The sequence below is a fragment of the Panthera onca genome, chromosome X (genome assembly GCF_046562875.1).
Source record: "Panthera onca isolate mPanOnc1 chromosome X, mPanOnc1 haplotype 2, whole genome shotgun sequence".
Taxonomy (NCBI): domain Eukaryota; kingdom Metazoa; phylum Chordata; class Mammalia; order Carnivora; family Felidae; genus Panthera; species Panthera onca.
This window is the reverse complement of record NC_138357.1, coordinates 66,583,828-66,600,251: the sequence shown is the minus strand read 5'-3', so window position 1 is coordinate 66,600,251 and position 16,424 is coordinate 66,583,828. Positions and strand designations below refer to the sequence as shown.

The window sequence follows — 16,424 nt, the reverse complement described above, 5'->3', positions numbered from 1 at the left end:
TCTAATGGATAAATTAGACAGCATGTAAAAACATTTGGGCAATGTAAGCAGGGAGATAGAAATCCTAAGAAAGAACCAAAAAGAATTGCTAGAGATGAAAAACACTATAACAGAAAGAAAAACGCCTTTGATGAGCTTATTAGTACACTAGACATGGCTGAGGAAAAAAATCTCTAAGCTAGAGGATATATGAACAGAATCCTTGAAAACTGAAAAGCAGAGAATAAAAACTAAAAAGAACAGAACAGAATATCCAAGGACTATAGGTCAACTACTACAAAAGATGTAACATACACACAATGGGAATACCAGAAGAAGAAAGAAAGGAACAGAAGAAATATTTAAAACAGTAATGATTGAGAATTTTCCCAAACTATGGGAATGCAAACTGGTGCAGCCACTCTGGAAGGCAGTATGGAAGTGCCTCAAAAAGTTAAAAACAGAACTACCCTACAACCCAGCAATTGGCACTACTAGGTATGTATCAGAGGGATATAGGTGTGCTGTTTCAAAGGGGCACATGCACCCCAATGTTTATAGCAGCGCTATTGATGATAGCCAAAGTATGGAAAGAGCCCAGATGTCCATCGACAGATGAATGGATAAACATGTGATACATATATACACAATAAAAACAGGGAGGGGGACAAAACATAAGAGACTCTTAAATACAGAAAACAAACTGAGGGTTGCTGGAGTGGCTGTGGGTGGGGGGATGAGCTAAATGGGTAAGGGGCATTAAGGCAGACATCATCAATCAACTGGATATAATTGACATCTATAGACTACTTCATCCAAAAAAGGAAAATATACATTCTTCTCAAGCTCACATGGATCACTCACCAAGACAGACCACATTCTGGGCTATAAAACACACCCTAACAAATTTAAAGAGTATAAATCATACAATGTTTGCCCTTAGACAACAATGTAATTAAACTAGAAATCAATAACAGAAAAAGAACTAGAAAATCCCCAAATATGTGAAAATTAAATGATACATTTCTAATTAACACTTGGTCAAAGAAGAAATCTCAAGAAAAATATAAAAATATTTTGAACTAGGGGTGCCTGGGCAGCTCAGTCGGTTAAGTGTCCAACTCTTGGTTTTGGCTCAGGTCATGATCTCATAGGTTGGGCTCTGCACTAGCAGCATGGAGCATGTGTGGGATTCTCTAACCTCTCTCTGTTGTTTCCCTGCTTGTGCTGTCTCTGTCTGTCTCAAATAAATAAACTTTAAAAAATATTTTGAACTAAATGAAAATGGAAACACAACTTACCAAAATCTGTGGGATAGAGCAAAAACAATGGTTAGAGGAAAATTTATAACATTGAATGTATAATGAGAAAAAATATCTAAAACCAACAATCTAAGTTTCCCCTTTACAAAACCAAAAAAAGAAGAGCAAATTAAATCCAAATTTAGTAGAAGAAAATAGATTAAAAGAATTAGAGCAGAAACCAATGAAATTCAAACTGGTCAATAGAGAAAAATCAATGAAACCAAAAGCTTGTTCTTTGAAGAGATTAAAGAAATAGATAAGTGTCTGGCCAAATTAAGAAAAAACGAGAGGGTGCCTGGGTGGCTCAGTCAGTTAAACATCTGACTTCGGCTCAGGTCATGATCTCACAGTTCGTGAGTTTGAGTCCCGCATCCAGTGAGCTTGTGCCCCACTCTGGGTAAAAAAAAAAAAAAAATCATGAGCCCCACTTCAGGTGAGCCCTGCTTATCTCTCTCTCTTTCTCCCTCTCTCTGTACTTCGCTCACTGTGCCCTCTCTCTCTCTCAAAAAAAAAAAAAAAAGAGAGAAGACACATAATACTAATATCAGATATGAAAGAGAGATTATTACTACAGATCCTATGGACATTAAAAGGATAGTAAAAAAAAAAAAACTATCAACAAATTTGATAACCTATATGCAATGGACCAGTTCTTTGAAAGACATAATTTGCCAAAACTCACACACAAAAAATAAACAATCTGAATAGGCTCATACCTATTAAGGAAATGGAATCGATAAAAATAACCTTCCAAAATAGAGAGCACCAGGTTCAGATGAGTTCAATGGTGAATTCTACCAAACATATAAAGAAGAAATTATACCAATTTCTACAATCTCTTTCAGAAGATAAAGCATGTCTTTTATCCTCATACCCAAAACAAAGACATTATAAGAAAACCACACATCAATGTCTCTCATGAACATGGATACAAGAACTCTAACCAAAATATGAACAAATCGGGGCACCTGGGTGGCTCACTTGGTTAAGGTCTGACTTCAGCTCAGGTCATGATCTTGCAGTTTGTGAGTTCAAGCCCTGCATCAGGCTCTGTGCTGACAGCGTGGAGACAGAGCCAGCTTCTGATTCTGTGTCTCTCCCTCTCTCTCTGCCCCTCCACCACTCACGCTCTGTCTCTCTCTCTCTCAAAATAAATAAACATAAAAAAATATATGAACAAATTAAATCATTAATGTACACAAAGAATTATACACCACAACCAAGAAAAATTTAAACCAAGTATGCAAGGGTGGTTCAATATTCAAAAATTAATACAGAGAAACAACAAGTATTGGTGAGGATATGGAGAGAAAGGAACCCTCCTGCACTGTTAATGGGAGTGCAAATTGGTACAGCCACTGTGAAAAACAGTATGGAGATTCCTAAAAAAGTTAAAAATAGAACTACCCTATAATCCAATAACTGCACTACTGGGTATTTTACCCAAAAAATACAAAAATACCAATTCAAAGGGACACAAGTGCCCCTATGTCTTCGGCAGCATTATTCACAACAGCCAAGTTATCGAAGCAGTGCAAGGGTCCAACTAATAGACAAATGGATAAAGAAGATGTGGTATATATATATGGTATACACACACACACACACATTGGGATATTATTCACCAATATAAAAGAATGAAATCTTGTCAGTTGCAATGACACAAATGGAGTGAGAGAGCATAATGTAAGTGAAATAAATCATTCAGACAAAGACAAATATCATATGATTTCACTCAAGAAACAAAACAAATGAGCAAAGGAAAAAAAGAGAGACAAACCAAGAAACAGACTCTTAACTATAGAGAACAAACTGATGGTTACCAGAGGGGTGGTGGGTGTGGGGGATGGGTGGAATAGGTGATGGAAACTAAGGAGTAGACTTGTCATAAGCACTGGGTGTTGTATGGAATTGCTGAATCACTATATTACACACCTGAAACTAATATAACAGTGTATGTTAACTATATTGAAATTAAAATAAAAAAATAATTAATGCAATTTATCATAACAATAGGCTAAAAAGAATCACATGATCTTATCAATACATACAGGAAAAGCATTTGACAAAATCCAAACTTATTCATGATAAAATCTCTTAGTAAACTTAGAGGGGAGCTTCCTCAACTTGATAAAAATGCCTACAAAAATCCTACAAATAACATTATACTTTTTTTCCTTCTGATAATGCTACATTTTTTAATTAATTTTTTTAAATCTTTTTTTAATGTTCATTTATTTTTGAGAGAGAGAGAGAGAGAGAGAGAATCTGAAGTAGGCTCCAGGCTCTGAGCTGTCAGCACAGAGACCGACGCGGGGCTCAAAATCTCAAACTGTGAGATCATGACCGAGCTGAAGTCAGATGCTTAACTGACTGAGCCACCCAGGCGCCCCTATTTTTTTTTTTAATTTACATCCAAATTAGTTAGCATATAGTGCAATAATGATTTCAGGAGTATATTACCCATCTAGCCCATCCCTGCTCCCACAACCCCTCCAGTACCCTCTGTTTGTTCTCCATATTTATGAGTCTCTTACGCTTTGTCCTCCTCCCTGTTTTTATATTAGTTTTGTTTACCTTCCCTTATGTTCATCTGTTTTGTCTCTTAAAGTCCTCATATGAGTGAAGTCAATATATTTGTCTTTCTCTCACTAAGTTTTATTTTGATGAGGTCCCAATAGTTCATTTTTGCTTTTGTTTCCCTTGCCTCCAGATATGTGTTGAGTAAGAAGATACTGTGGCCAAGATCAAAGAGTTTTTTGCCCGCTTTTTCCTTGAAGATTTTGATGGCTTCCCGTCTTACATTGAAGTCTTTCATCCATTTTGAGTTTATCTTTGTGTATGGTGTAAGAAAGTGGTCCAGGTTCATTCTTCTGCATGTCACTGTCTAGTTTTCCCAGCACCACTTGCTGAAGAGACTGTCTTTATTCCATTGGCTATTCTTTCCTGCTTTGTTAAAGGTTAGTTGGCCATATATTTATGGGTCCATTTCAGGGTTCCCTCTTCTGTTCCATTGATCTGAGTGTCTGTTTTTGTGCCATAACATTATACTTAATGATGAGAAACTCAACGCTTTCCTAGTAAGATTAGGTACAAGAATGGCCTTTGTAACCAATCCTTTTCAACATCATCCTAGAAGTTCTAACTAATGCAATAATGCTATAAGATAAAAGAGGAAATAAAAGGCATATAGATTGGGAAGGAAGGAAAATATTGTCTTTGTTTATGGATGACAGGATCATCTATGTAGAAGATCCAAAAGAATCGACCAAAATAACTCCTGTAACTAATAATCGATTACAGAAAGGTTGCAGATTACAAGTTTAATATACAAAAGTCAACTGCTTCCATATATACCAGCAATGAACAAGAGAAATTTGACATAAAAAACAATACAGGGTACCTGGGTGGCTCAGTCAGTTAAGTGTCTGACTTCGGCTCACATAATGATCTCACAGTTCATGGGCTCAAGCCCCACATTGGGCTCTGCGCTGACAGCTCTGAGCCTGGAGCCTGCTTTGGATTCTGTGTCTCCCTCTCTTTACTCCCTTGCTTATGCTCTTTCTCTCTCTCTCTCTCAAAAACAAAATAAACATTAAGGAAATATTAAAGGGGAGCCTAGGTGACTCGTTGGTTTGAGCATCCGAGTTTGGCTCAGGTCAAGATCTCACAATTCACAGGTTTGAGCCCCACATCAGGCTCGCTGCTGTCAGTGCAGAGCCTGCTTTGAATACTCTGTCCCCCTGTCTCTGACCCACTTGCGCGCTCTCTCTCTCTCTCTCTCAAAAATAAGTGAAATGGGCGCCTGGGTGGCTCAGTTGGTTGAGTGTCTGACTTTGGCTCAGAACATAATCTCACAGTTCATGAGTTCAAGCCCCACATCAGGCTCTGTGCTGACAGCTCAGAGCCAGGAGCCTGCCTTGGATTCTATGTCTCCCTCTCTCTCTGTCCCTCCCTCACTCTCTCTCTCTCTCAAAAATAAAAACATTAAAAAAATTAAAAGATAATAAAACATTAAAAAATTTAAAAATACCATTTATATTAGCATCCCCCAATGAAATATTTAAGTATAAATCTAACAAAATATGTACAAAACCAATATGAGGAAAACTACAAAACTCTGATGAAAGAAATCAAAGAAGAACTAGCAAAATGGAGAGCTATTTCATGTTCATGGATAGGAAGTCTCAATATTGTCAAAATGTCTTCCCAACTTCATCTATGGATTCAATACAGTCTCAGTCAAAATCCCAGCAATGAATTTTGTGGATATTGACAAAGTTATTCTAATGTTTATATGGAGACAAAAAAGACTCAGAATAACCAACACAATGTTGAAGGAGAACACAGTTTGAGGACTGTCACTACTCAGCTTCAAGCTATGGTAATCAAGACTGTTGTATTAGCCAAATAGCACATAGATCAATGGCACAGAACAGAGAGCCCAGAAATAGACCCACATAAAACTGATCTTTGACAAAAGAGAAAGGCAGTTACAAGGAGAAAGGACAGTCTTTTCAACAAATGGTGTTAAAACAACTGGATGTCCATGAGCAAAATAAATAAATAATCCACCTAATCTAAACGTGGACTTTATGCTTTTCACAAAAATTAATTCAAAATGGATCAAAGGCCTAAATGTAAAAGGAAAAAATATAAAACTCCTAGAAGGTAACATAGGAGAAAACCTACATGACCATGGATATAGTGATGACTTCTTAGATATAACACCAAAGACATTATCTATGATGGCTATAACTCATAAATTGTACTTCATTAAAATTAAAAACTTCTGCTTGGTGAAAAAGAGTCCAGAAAACAAGATGACACACAGATTGGGAGAAAAAAATTTGCAATACACTCATCTGATAAATGACTGTTCTCTAAGATATACAAAGAACTCTTAAAATTCAACAATAAGAGAACAAATGAGACGATTTAAAAATGGGCCATGGCGCACCCGGATCACTTAGTTCAGCTTCTGACTCAATCTCAGGTCAGGTCTTGATCTCAGGGTCATGAGTTGAAGCCCCACATTGGGCTCCACATGGGTCGTGAAGCCTACTTTAAGAAAAAATGGGCCAAAGTCCTTATCAAAGAAGATGTATGAATGGCAAATAAACATTTGAAAAGATGCTCTACATGATATGTCATCAGGGAAATGCAAATGAAAACAGTAAGATACCACCATACAACTATTAGAATGGCCAAAATGCAGAACACTTGACAACACCAAATACTGATGACTATGTGGGACAATGGAGACTCTCATTTATTGCTGTTAGAAATGAAAAATGATACAGCCATTTTGAAAGACTGGCAGTTTCTTACAAAACTAAGCATGTTCTTACCATATGATCCAGCAATCACACTCCTTGATATTTACCCAAAGGAGCTGAAAACTTAATGTCTGTACAAAAACCTGCACATGGATGTTTACAGGAGTTTTATTCTTAATTGCTAAAACCTGGAGGCAATTAAGATATCTTTCAATACATGAATGAATAAAGAAACTGGTACATCCAGACAATAGAATATTATTCTATGAACACTATGAGCACTATGAGCACTATAAAGAAATGAACTATCAAGCCATGAAAAGACATGGAGAAACTTTAAATACATATTACTAGGTAAAAGAAGTCAATCTGAAAAGTTTACATACTGTATGATTCTAGTTATATCACATTCTGGAAAAGGCAAAATATGGAAATGGTAAAAATATCAGTAGTTACCAAGGGATGGGGGGAGGGATGAATTGGCAGAGTATGGAGGATTATTAGGGCAGTGAAAATACTCTTTATAATACCATACTGATGGATACATATCATTATACATTTGTCTAAGCCAATAGAATGTACAAGATCATGAGTGAATCCTGATGTAAACTATGTACTTTGGGTGTTTATGATGTGTCAATGCAGGTTCATCAACTATAACAAATGTACTACTCTGGTGGGGAATGTTGATGATGAGAGGCTACCCATGTGTGAGGGGAGGGGATATAAGGGAAATCTCCTTATCTGCCCCTCAATTCTTTTGTGAACCTTAAGCTGCTCTTAAAACAGCCTTGGGGTGCCTGGGTGGCTCAGTTGGTTAGGCGTCTGACTTTGGCTCAGGTCATGATCTCATGGCTTGTGAGTTCTAGCCCGGCATCAGGCTCTCTGTGCTAACAGCTCAAAGCCTGGAGCCTGCTTCAAATTCTGTGTTCCTCTCTTATTCTGCCCCTCCCTCACTCATGCTCTGTCTCTCTGTCTGTCTCCCTCTCTCTCAAGAATAAAACATTAAAAAAAACTTTTTTTAAGTCTTAATTTTAAAAAGTACAGGTGTTAGAATGCCTAGGTGGTTCAGTCGGTTAAGTGTACAACTCTTGGTTTTGGCTCAGGTCATGATCTCATGGTTTGTGAGTTCAAGCCCCGGATCAGGCTCTGCACTGGAAGCATGGAGCCTGCCTGGGATTCTCTCTCTCCCTCTTTCTGCCCCTCCTCTGCTCTGTCTCTAAAAATAAATAAACTTAAAAACCTTTTTTTTTAAAATACAGGTGAAAAAAAATACAGGTGCAAGAGGTCATGATTAATAGAGCTAATGGGTATGGGATTCAAAGCACAGGAAAAGGGTTAAGCTTTGATCAGGAATAAGGAGATTTTCCACTAAGTCAGGAAGCAAGAGGATAGACAGGTACCTAGTTCTACTAAGAACTTCACTATTACATAATGGTGGCACAATGGTGGTATTCACACTGTGATTTAAAAAGTTACTTGATAAATTGTAGAGTTAAAACTGGTCAGTACTATAATTAGAATGATACAGAGAATATTAGCAGGGCCCCTGCACAAGGATGACAAATTCATGAAGCGTTCCATGTTTAAGAAAAGAAAGAAAAACTGGTTAAAATGGTAACTTTTTGTATTATATATAGCTTAACACAATAAAAAACTACAAAACCTACTTGATTACTACTCATTTTCCATATTCTAATAGCACCGACCATTACATTTCATGGCTAGCTCAAGTTCACTTTTATCTCACTAACTACTTTAGATATCACATAAGACAAGTCCTATTTAAAATTTCTTGTGTCCAGGGCACCTGGGTGGCTCAGTTGGTTAAGCATCGGATTCTTGGTTTTGGCTCAGGTCATGATCTCAGGGTTCATGGGAAAGAGCCCTGCACTGGGCTCTGTGCTGACAGCGTGGAGCCTGCTTGGGATTCCCCTTCTCCCTCTCTCTCTGCCCCTCCCCCCAACTCACTCGCTCTCATTCTTTCAAAATAAATAAATATTTAAAACTTTTTGTGGCCAAGGGAAGATGAAGGAGTAGGAGGACCTTGAGCTCACCTTGTCCCATGGACACATTGAGGCAGCAGCTACATGTATTGGAAACTAATTCTGAAAATGACCTGAAGACTGGCAGAAAAGATCTTCCACGGCTAGTTGTAGATAGACCACATCAAAAAGGGTAGGAGGAATGGAGATATGGTTGGAAACCAAACCCCCAGTACAAATGACCACAAATAGAAGGGACATCACAAGCACAGAGGAGCAAGGCAATTAATCAGATCCCACACCAGGGACCCCTGGCCCTGAAGGCCTGCACTGGGAAGGTAAGTCTCCATACATCTTGCTTTGTAAATAAGTGGGGCTAAGGGGCGCCTGGGTGGCTCAGTTGGTTGGGCAGCTGACTTCGGCTCAGGTCATGATCTCACAGTTTGTGGGTTCGAGCCCCATGTCGGGCTCTGTGCTGACAGCTCAGAACCTGAAGCCTGCTTCGGGTTCTGTGTTTCCCTCTCTCTCTGACCCTCCCCTGCTCACACTCTGTGTCTCTATCTCAAAAATAAATAAACATTAAAAAAAGTTATAAAAAAAAAAAAAAGAAAAGAAAAGAAGTGGGGCTTAACTCCGGGAGAGCAAGAAGGAAATAGGAAAAAGAAAATGAATCCCTACCCTCAAAGAATCAGCACACTAAATGACTTAGCCTGAAATACAGAAGCAGCAGTTTGAAAAGTACCTGGGGTATATATGAAGGAAATTTACTCACCAATTTTAGGACATGTGCTGGAGGGGCAGGGATCTGCAGACTTCTCTGGGAACAAAAGTGCTAGTGGGTACCATTTTTATCTTGCCCACCCCTAGCCTACATATTCAGTCACTTGTGGAAGCCAGTTCACACACTCTCCATCTACCTTGTTAGTGCCACATGTCTGGCTCTGGCATTCCTCTTTAGACCTGCCCCACTTAACACACACACCTTGGCAGGTGCCCCTGCAAAGTGGCTTCTGCCCCACCACACTTGGCAGGCAGCTCCAGTTGGAACTAGCACCCTTCCAAAATGAATTCTGCCCTAGGGTGGGGAGGAGATAACCACATACAACAGCATGCCTGCAGTTCCTAAAGGCAGGCCTCTTAGCTGACTGCACTGACAGCCAGCGCCAGCACTACCCTTCCCTGCATCTGTAGCTATCACAGCACCTGGCTGTAAACAACCAGGTTTAGGGCCAGACCCACCCACCAACAAGCCCATGAGGGCTGCAGCAGGGCCTCTCAACAGTGTAGGAAGCAAACCCTGTCTAGTGCACTTGCAGTAGGTGAATTGGTTATTGAAACCAGTTGGGGTGAGGGCCAGCCCCACCCACCAGCATGCCCACAGCAATCACAGCACATCCACAACAGGAGGGCACATGTAGCTCATATAGGGAGCACTTGGTTCTGGTGTACAGGGTAACTGTACTACAGGGCACCATGAGGCCTCTCCTATACAAGGCCACTACTTTCAAGACCAGGAAAAAAAAAAAAAAAGACCAGAAGATGTAGGTGACCTACATGACCACAAAGAAACAAACACAGAAATAGACAAAATGAGGAGACAGAGGACTGTGTCCCAAATAAAAGAACAAGCCAAAATCACAGAAAAAGAGCTAACAAAATGGGCATAAGCAATATGCCCGATAAAGAGTTCAAAGCAATGGTCATAAAAGTACTCACTGGTGGTGATGCATGGGGGCATGTGTACCCCAATGTTTATAGCAGCGCTTTCAACAATAGCCAAATTATGGAAGGAGCCTAAATACCCATCAACTGATGAATGGATAAAGAAGATGTGGTTTATATATTCAATGGAATACTACTTGGCAATGAGAAAGAATGAAATCATGCCATTTGCAGTAACGTGGATGGAACTGGAAGGTATTATGCTGAGTGAAATAAGCCAGTCAGAGAAGGACAGATATCATATGTTTTTACTCATATGTGGATCTTGAGAAACTGAACAGAAGACCATGGGGGAAGGGAAAGGGAAAAAATAGATACAAACAGAGAGGGAGGAAGGCAAACCACAAGAGACTATTAAATACAGAGAACAAACTAAGGGTGGGGGGGAGGTGGGGGACAGGAGAAAATGGGTGATGGGCATTGAGGAGAGCACCTATTGGAATGAGCACTGGGTATTGGATGTAAGCCAATTTGACAATAAATTATATTCACAAATAAATAAATAAAAGTACTCACTGGACTTGAAAAGAAGGTGGATGAACTCAGAGAGAACTTCAAAAAAGAGATAAAAACTATCCAAAAGAACCAGACAGAGGTAAAGAACACAATAACTGAATTAAAAAATGCATTAGAGGGAATAAACAGCAGACTGGGAGACACAGAAGAATGGTTCAGCAATCTGGAAGACAGGATAATATAAAGCAACAAAGCTGAATAGCAGAAAGATAAAAGAATAATAAAAAAAGAGAACAGCTTGGGGTACCTGGCTGGCTCAGTTGCAAGAGCATGCAACCCTTGATCTCAGGGTCAAGAGTTCAAGTGCCACGTTGTTTTACTTAAAAATAAAATATTTTTAAAAAAGAGAACGGCTTAAGGGACCTCTATGACATCATCAAGCATAATAATGTTTGCATTACAGGGATCCCAGAAGGAGAAGACAGAAAGAAGGGGGAAGAAAAAATTATTTGAAGAAAAAATAGCTGAAAACTTCTCTAATATGGGGAAGGAAACTGACATCCATGTCCAGAAAGCACAGAAAACCCAAAACAAGATGAATCCAAGTAGGTCTACACAAAAACATATAATTAAAATGGCAGAAATTAATAATAGAGAAATTTAAAAGCAGCAAGAGAAAACAGTTACATACTAGGGAAGCCCAGTAAGGCTACCAGCTGAGTTTTTCAGCAGAGACTTTGCAGACCAGAAGGGAGAGTGGCATGATATATTCAAAGTGCTGAAAGAAAAAAAAAACAGCAACCAAAATACTCTACCAGGTAAGGTTAGCAACAGAATTGAAGAGCAGATAAAGAGTTTCTGAGACAAAAAAAAAAGTTACAGAGGTTCATCACCACTAAACCAAACTTAGAGTAAATGATAAGGGCATTCTTTATTTTATTTTTTAAAAGTTTATTTATTTTGGGGCGCCTGGATGGCTCAGTCAGTTGGGCTGAGGTCATGATCTCGCAATCCGTGAGTTCCAGCCCCACGTCGGGCTCTGTGCTGACAGCTCAGAGCCTGGAGCCTGTTTCAGATTCTGTGTCTCCCTCTCTCTCTGGCCCTCCCCCATTCACGCTCTGTCTCTCTGTCTCAAAAATAAATAAATGTTAAAAAAAGAGAAAGTTTATTTATTTTGAGAGAGAGAGAGAGAGAGAGAGCAGGGGAGGGGCAGAGAGAGAGGGACAGAGAAAGAATACCAAGGAGGCTCTGCATTGCCAGCACAGCCCAATGTGGGGCTCAAACTCACCAATAGTGAGATCATGAAGGGGCATTCTTTAAGTGGAAAAAGGCCATAACTAGAAGTAAGAAAATTATGAAATGAGGAAATTTCAATGGTGAAAGCAAAAATGCAGTAAAGGCATTAGATTAATCACTTATAAAGCCAGCATGGAAGTTAAAACACAAAAGAAGTAAAATCAATTATATCTACAAAAATTAGTCAAGGGATATACAAAATCTTAAAAACAAGGTAACATAGAATGTCATAATCCACCCACAACACTAGACAAATCCATCAAACCACAAGGGAAGAGAAGAAGAAAATATAGATCAGAGAAGACCTACAAAAACAACCAGAAAAAAAAATAACAAAATGGCACTAAGTACATACCTATCAGTAACTACTCTAACTGAACTAAATGCTCTAATCAAAAAACATATCATGGAGCACCTGAGTGGCTCAGTTGGTTAAGCATCTGACTCTTTAAATTTTTTTTTTAATGTTTACTTATTTTTGAGAAAGAGAGCGTGAGCAGGGGAGGGGCAGAGAGAGGGGGAGACATAGAATCTGAAGCAGGCTCCAGGCTCTGAGCTGTCAGCACAGAGCCCAATGTGGGGCTCAGACCCTTAAACCATCAAACTGAGAGATCATGACCTGAGCTGAAGTCGGACGCTTAACCAACTGAGCCACCCAAGGTGTCCAAGCGTCTGTCTGACAATTGATTTTGGCTGAGGTCATGATCTCAGGATTGTGAGATTAAGCCCCGCCTTTGGGCTCTGTGCTGGATGTGGAGACTGTTTAAGATTCTCTCTTTCTCTCTCCCTCTCTCTCTCTGCCCCTCCCCCGTTTGTGTGTGCTCTCTTGTGCTCTTTCTCTCTCTCTAAAAAAAATATGGTGACTGAATGGATAAAAAACAAGAACAATCTATGTGCTGCCTACAAAAGGTTCATTTCAGACCTAAAGAAACACACAGACTGAAAGTGAAGGAATGGAAAATGTATTCCATGAAAATGAAGGCAGGAAAAATAGCCAGGTATACTTATATTGGAGAAAACAGACTTAAAACAGAAGACTGTAGCAAGAGACAAAGAAGGGCATTACATAATGATAAAAGGATAAATTTAACAATACAATTATAAATATTATAAATACACACCCAACATAGGAGCACTGAAATAAATGAGGCAAATATTAACAGATATAGAGAGAGACACTGACAATAATGCAATAATAGTAGGAGACTTTAACATCCCACTGACATCAATGGGTAGATCATTGAGACATAAAATCAATAAAAAAAATTGTGGTTTTGAATGACACATTAGACCAGACAGACCTAACAGATACATATGGGACACTCTATCCAAAAAACCCAGCTGAATACACATTTTTTTCAAGTGCACGTGGAACATTCTCCTCAATAGATCATAAATTAGGTTATAAAACAAGTCTCAAAACTTAAGAAGATTGGAATCATATCAGGCATCTTTTCATCACAATGCAATGAAACTAGAAATCAATTACAAGAAAAAAAAAAACAGAAAAAACACAAATGCATGGGGCCTAAAACAACCAATGGGTCAACAAATAAATCAAAAAGGAAATTAAAGAATACATGGAGACAATGAAAACAGAAAAATAACAGTCCAAAATCTTTGGGACACCACAAAAGCAGTCCTACGACCTAAATGTGAGACATAAAACCACAAATCTAAAAGAAAATACATACAGTAATCTCCTGGACATTGGCCATAGCAACATATTTATACATATGTATCCTCAGGCAAAGGAAATTAAATAAAAAATAAACTAATGGGACTATACCAAAATAAAAAGCTTTTGCCTAGGGAAAGAAATCATCAACAAAACAAAAAGGCAACCTAACTGAATAGAAGATATTTGCAAATCACATTATCTAACAAAGGGATAATATCCAAAATATATAAAGAACATATAACTCAACACCAAAAAACCCCCAAATAATCCAATTAAAAAATGGGCAGAGAAACTGAATAGACATTTTTCCAAAGAAGACATACGGGTGGCCAATAGACATATGAAAAGATGCTCCATATCACTAATCATCACAGAAATACAAATCAAAACCAGAATGAGATATTGACTCACACCTGTCAGAATGGCTTGAATCAAAAAGACAAGAAATAACAAGTGTTGACAAAGATGTGAAGACAAGGGAACCCTTGTGCACTGTTGGTGTGGACATGTAAATTTGTGCAACACTATGGAAAACAGTATGCAGATGCCTCAAAAAATTAATATTGGAAATCTCATATGACCCAAGAATTACACTACTATTTACCCAAAGAAAATGAAAACATTAAAATTTTTTTTTCAACGTTTTTTATTTATTTTTGGGACAGAGAGAGACATAGCATGAACGGGGGAGGGGCAGAGAGAGAGGGAGACACAGAATCAGAAACAGGCTCCAGGCTCTGAGCCATCAGCCCAGAGCCTGACGCGGGGCTCGAACTCATGGACCGTGAGATCGTGACCTGGCTGAAGTCGGACGCTTAACCGACTGCGCCACCCAGGCGCCCCAGAAAATGAAAACATTAGAAAAGATATATGCATTCCTATAAAATGAACTACTGGGACCTCATCAAAATAAAAAGCTTCTGCACAGCGAAGGAAACAATCAGCAAAACTGAAAGGCAACCAACAGAATGGGAGAAGATATTTTCACATGACATATCAGATAAAGGGTTAGTATCCAAAATCTACAAAGAACTTATCAAACTCAACACCTAAAAAACAAATAATCCAGTGAAGAAATGGGCAAAAGACATGAATAGACACTCCTCTGAAGAAGACATCCATGTGGTCAACCGACACATGAAAAAATGCTCAACATCACTCATCATCAGGGAAATACAAATCAAAACCACGATGAGATACCACCTTACACCTGTCAGCATGTAACATTAACAACTCTGGCAACAACAGATGTTGGCGAGGATGCAGAGAAAGAGGATCTCTTTTCCATCTTTGGTGGGAATGCAAGCTGGTGCAGCCACTCTGGAAAACAGTATGGAGGTTCCTCAAAAAACTAAAAATAGAACTACCCTATGACCCAGCAATTGCACTACTAAGTATTTATCCAAGGGATACAGGTGTGCTGCTTCCAAGGGACACATGCACCCCCATGTTTATAGCAGCACTATCAACAATAGCCAAAGTATGGAAAGAGCCCAAATGTCCATCGATGGATGAATGGATAAAGAAAATGTGGTAGATACACACACACACACACACACACACACACACACACACACACACACACAATGGAGTATTACTCGGCAATCAAAAAGAATGAAATCTTGCCATTTGCAACTACGTGGATGGAACTGGAGGGTATTATGCTAAGTGAAATTAGAGAAAGACAAAAATCATATGACTTCACTCATATGAGAATTTTAAGAGACAAAACAGATGAACATAAGGGAAGGGAAACAAAAATTATATAAAAACAGGGAGGAGGACAAAACAAAAGAGACTCATAAATATGGAAAACAAACTGAGGATTGCTGGAGGGGTTATGGGAGGGGGGATGAGCTAAATGGGTAAGGGGCGTTAAGGAATCTACTCCTGAAATCATTGCTTCACTATATACTAATTTGGATGTAAATCTTAAAAAATAAAAAATAAAGTTAAATTAAAAAAAAAAGAAAAGATATATGCATTCCTATTTATTGCAGAGATATTCATAATAGCCAAGATATAGAAGCAACCCACATGTCCATTGATAGATGAATGGATATAAAAGATATGACATGTATATACACGTGTGCGTGTGCGCGCGCGCGCGCACACACACACACACACACACACCCCGAACTATTACTCATCCATGAAAAAGAATGAAATTTTGCCATTTGTGGTAACATGGGTGGAACTAGAGGGTATTATGCTAAGCGAAATAAGTCAGACAGAGAAGGATAAATACCACATGATTTCACTTATATGTGGAATCTAAAATTTTTTTTTAACGTTTATTTATTTTTGAGACAGAGAGAGACAAAGCATGAACGGGGGAGGGTCAGAGAGAGGGAGACACAGAATCTGAAACAGGCTCCAGGCTCTGAGCTGTCAGCACAGAGCCCGACGTGGGGCTCAAACTCACGGACCGCGAGGTCATGACCTGAGCCGAAGTCGGCCTCTTAACCGACTGAGCTACCCAGGTGCCCCACTTATATGTGGAATCTAAAAAACACACCAACAAACAAACAGAAACAGACTCGGAAATACAGAGAACAGGGGCGCCTGGGTGACTCAGTCAGTTAAGTGTCTGACTTTAGCTCGGGTCATGACCTCGTAGTTCATGGGTTAGAGCCCCATGTTGGCCTTGTGCTGACAGCTCAGAGCCTGGAGTCTGCTTCAGATTCTGTGTCTCTCTCTCTCTCTTTCTGCCCCTCCCTCA

General features: G+C 39.1%; 1 protein-coding gene and 1 pseudogene across 1 annotated transcript in view; one reads left to right on the top strand and one right to left on the bottom strand.

Moving 5' to 3' along the window:
- The window catches only part of MAGT1 (magnesium transporter 1), a 57,814-nt gene that overhangs the window by 27,694 nt on the left and 13,696 nt on the right, over positions 1-16,424 (bottom strand). The gene's annotated exons all lie outside the window — the stretch shown is intronic.
- On the top strand, positions 8,063-8,152 carry LOC145714745 (U6 spliceosomal RNA; annotated as a pseudogene).